This window comes from Anopheles moucheti, chromosome 2, assembly GCF_943734755.1.
Source record: "Anopheles moucheti chromosome 2, idAnoMoucSN_F20_07, whole genome shotgun sequence".
In the NCBI taxonomy this organism is placed as follows: domain Eukaryota; kingdom Metazoa; phylum Arthropoda; class Insecta; order Diptera; family Culicidae; genus Anopheles; species Anopheles moucheti.
Window position 1 is genome coordinate 99,773,728 of NC_069140.1, and position 4,114 is coordinate 99,777,841.

Here is a 4,114-nt window from a genome sequence, read left to right on the forward strand (position 1 = left end):
GTTGTTTAGAGTATTCAACCCACCTCTGGGTGGGGTAATTGTGAGATAAAAAGGGTTTTTTTTCTATCGCAACTCAAGCCCTTTTAGGGGTGGGAAAAGAGGCTCATTACTATCAGTTTTTGGACAGCTGGGGGTACAACATTGCTTCCTTTTTTTATCGTGGTGAAAGACAGTTAAATATTGCTTTTTATTTTACTAGTTTTTGAGGATTGATTTTTTGTTAAACTCATCAGTTGTCAGTTTAATGAAAAAAGCGCTTTTCATCCACTGGGCGGTTAGGAAGTTAAAACTGGTTCTACATCATCCAGCACAGATGATAAAACAGTCACTTCGTGTTGAGCAAAAAAGCTATGCATCCATAAAAGAAAAGGAAGGTCGAACAAATATTCGTACAGTTCGTTCCCTGTTCTGTTCATCGCCTCGAGGGCGAAAAACGACAATTTCCTCTAGCAGCGGCGTGCTCTCACTCGCTGGCAACTGCGACCGGTGGCTGGCAAAAGCAAAACGCGAGTTCGCCTTCCTACCTACCCGGTGCCAGGATAATGAAGTCAGGAATGGAATTGGAAAATGCCTTTCCATTGCGTGTCGTCGTGGGTCGCGTGATTTTCGCGACGTTTGCCGAGCCGAGGCTAAACTTGACGCCACCGTGCGAGGACGACGACGAGCTGGGAAAATCCGATGAAACGAAAATGTCCTGGTACCGAAACCGTTCGTGCTGAAAGCAAACCCAAACCGGGACCGGGGGTTTTTTTCCGCGAGTCCGCTTTTCCGGCTCTTGCTGCTACTGCGTGCACGTGGTTTCATTGTGTACCGTTTCGAAGGGTGGGGAGATTTGTCACTCACGAGCGGCGGTTGTGAGTCAACGGAGAGGAAATGCCGGAAAATCTAGCAGAAGGAATGAAAATTATTGTTTTAATAGGGAAAATGAAATAATTTTTGTTGCGAAAATATTTTGAATAAGTTTTCTAAATCATTAAACAAACTATTCTGATGTTATTTCCTCGATACATTTAGGGGTAGTCGTTTCCATGAAGCACTCACTCTCTTTGGCGAGATTTGAGTGCGTTTTATCGAGTGCGAGAAGCTCACTCTTCCCGCGTGAGAGTGAGTGCGCGAAGGGGAAATCTCACCCCTTATTCGAAAACTCGAAGTCGACACGAGAAAGATTGGCTCATTTTCGGCTCAAAACTGCGTTGAACAGCAGGCTTGTGGTGTTTCCATCGAGGTGGTGTGAAAGGAAGGGGAAAGGGGCAGCCCGGTTCGGCTCCGGTTCGGTTCACGCGGGCCCGCCGGAATGAACGGCCAGCCGGGGTTCATTTTGCGCACCGACCGGGTCGTATCGCGGTCTGTCGGCCGTTGAAAACATTCATTCCATTCAGTTCTACGAGCGACACGTTAACGGAAGGTCGCGCTGTTTCGCATCCCCGCAGAAATTTTTGCCGCTTATTGCTTATTAATGTAAAAATATAAAAAAATCCGGGTGAAAACTGTGCAAAACCGAAATCTCCCTGCCGTACAACCAGATACAGATCCCCCAGCCGCAGCAGTTAATTGTGTTTTGTTGTGCTTTAGCAAAGATATTACCAGAAACGGTGCACGAAGCTGGGGCTGGCACAGCCGTTATCTTTGGCCGACAAAGTTTCTCCGTGACCGCGAATTTCCTAACAGTGTTTTTTGGGGGGTGGTGTGAACTCGGTGTGACACGTAGTGTGGCGGCAACGCCGATCCGGCCAAGTCGTGTACCGAAAACGGAAAAATGGAAAAGAAAAGTCCGCGCGTGAAAGGTGCGTGAAAATTCTCAACGTTCACCACCCCCCGCCCCAGGCAAACGAGTTCGTTGAGGGTTTTTTTGTTTCGGGACCGGAAGAAAAGTGAAAATTCACTGCTAGGGCCGGGTGTAAGACACACAAACGCAACACATTCAAGCAAGCGAGAGGTCGATGGTGGTGGAGTTTGCTGGTCGTGACCGTGGCGTGTCATCGTGTAAAGTCGCGAGTTCGGTGTGTGAAAGATAGCGCAAAAGCCGCCATACACGCAGTGACAGTGTGCGTTAGATCATTTTTTTTTTCTCATAAGTCATCGACAACACACCGGTGTGTACTCGCTGTTGCGGTCGTCTCGGCCCCCTGCTTCTGCGTCTGATAAGATCCGAGAAGTTTGCTTAGAATATAGGGGTGACTGCGGCAAAGATAATCAGGCCCGGTGTGTGATGTAAGCTGGGTCTTAGGCGTTCTACTCGTTAGACGACGGTTAGGTCAAACCTGGAAGTCTAGTGGAAGGAAATTACAGTCACAGTGTGTCGGCTTCAGTGTGTCACCAGTGTGATGTGCGAACGTTTCGAATAGAAATCACCTTCAAGTGGAAAATCGTGCGCCCAAGTCGCTAAGACATTTTGGATGACTCATTAATCCACCAACTACCCAAACGCTGTTTTGTAGTGCAGCTAACTCTTTGTTGGGAAATTTTGGAAAATTCTATGATTATTCATCTCGCGTTGGTGTTCTAGATGTTTGGAGTTGAACGAAATAACGATGGCATGTCTTCCATCTAGCTAGAATCTGAGATGATATGTCCCCAATTCCAAAACCAATTCCAAGACTCCAAGAAAATAATTTGAATATTCTATTTTTACCAAATCAAAACCAGATCTTGCCACCAACATCCGGCCGAATATATCCTTTTGAAGGTTGTCTCCCAAGAAGCCTTCCAAAATTACACTCTTATTCTCGGTTTTACATCTCCCATTTTAAATTTCCCTCTCTTATCGTAGCTGTAATATCGTGTGAAAATTAAATCGTCTTTACGTCGAAGCAAAGTGAAAATAGCGTGAGTGCATTACAACAACCAGCAAAAAAGAAAAATAAAAGTAAATCATTTCAAGAGCAAAACAAAAGAAAATTTTTAAAGAAACAACAACGATCAGTGCATCTTCTGCCGGTTAAAGGTCTTTCGTCGCATTGCGAGTGCAAAGTTTGTTGCCGCCCAACAAAAGAGGGCCGAAAGAAATAACACGGATCAACCTTAGCAAGTGAGCGTGTGATTTTGTGCGTGTGTGTCTGTGTGCGCCAAGGATCCCCACCCTTGGTGGAAAATCCCGCTCGACACACGGCCATCATCGTTTTTTGGCAAGCCGGAAAACCGAAAATCGGCGATACCCCGTTCAGGTAAGTCAAGCCGATGAAAACAGTACGCGAAGGAGATAATTTACATTTAGGACAGTGCCAGTAAGAAATGGTTAAGGTTGCCCATGGCAACGGTAAATGGGCCGCCCGATTGAAGTGTTGTCGATTGTTTATTTATCTGCTCGAACCGATCGATGGTGTTTCGATCGGCATCGTATAGCAAATGAGCGCGGGGGCCTTATTTAGAGCGTGTCTTAGTGCGGTTTTTCTTTATTACTCCATCGGCAATAATATCGTGGCCGTTACTTGCGCGTAGCGTGGTGGAATTAGAAATGACCCAAAGCAATATAACACCCCGCCCTGAGCGACATTTGAGCGAGTTTTATTTGAGGCGCTCGGTGTGCGCCACCACACGCGCTAGAAACCGTCAAAATGAGGGCCAGTTGCTGGTGTGTGTTTGTGCGACAACAACCATTCGAGTACGTGTGGTGCGTTCGAGTTTGCCGGTGTGATAAACGGTTCTGTTTACTTCCACGCGTAAAGCCCTCGCTGTTGTACGCGCTTGCTGGTGCCCTTCAGGTTTTGTGGTTGAATTTCTTCCATATCGAAAACTCGCCGTTGTTTGACTTGCGGTGCGAGTCGGTAAGGGTGTGTTCGTGGTGTCTTCCGCATGAGGGTTTTTGTTTGTTTTTCTACGGCTTCTAGCCTTAACACTGGCACACTCACGCATGGACACAAACCCATCCGTCAGCTGGGCTGGGTCGAGCTTGGAACTTGGCAGGAAATGATTTGACCACCCAGACTCACCTTTGCATATCGTCCGTCCGTCCGCCCGTCCGTATTGCTGAGACAGTCCTCTTGGAACGCGTGGTCCGTTCTCGCGCGTGCAGGTGTAATGGTACAACCATGCCCTGTCCACTGCCTGGTGGCTGTGAATGTTTGAGTGCAGTGATGAATTTACGCGCTTTTATAGCGGTGTCTCGCGATCGCGA

The 4,114-nt window shown here is 47.3% G+C and overlaps 1 long non-coding RNA gene across 1 annotated transcript; it reads left to right on the forward strand.

Annotated features, from left to right (window-relative positions):
• The first annotated feature begins 1,339 nt into the window (after positions 1-1,339).
• LOC128299297 (uncharacterized) lies at positions 1,340-2,929 on the forward strand. The gene is made up of 2 exons (XR_008287294.1): positions 1,340-1,458; positions 2,771-2,929. It is a non-coding gene; the product is annotated as an uncharacterized LOC128299297 (long non-coding RNA).
• Positions 2,930-4,114: the final 1,185 nt, after the last annotated feature.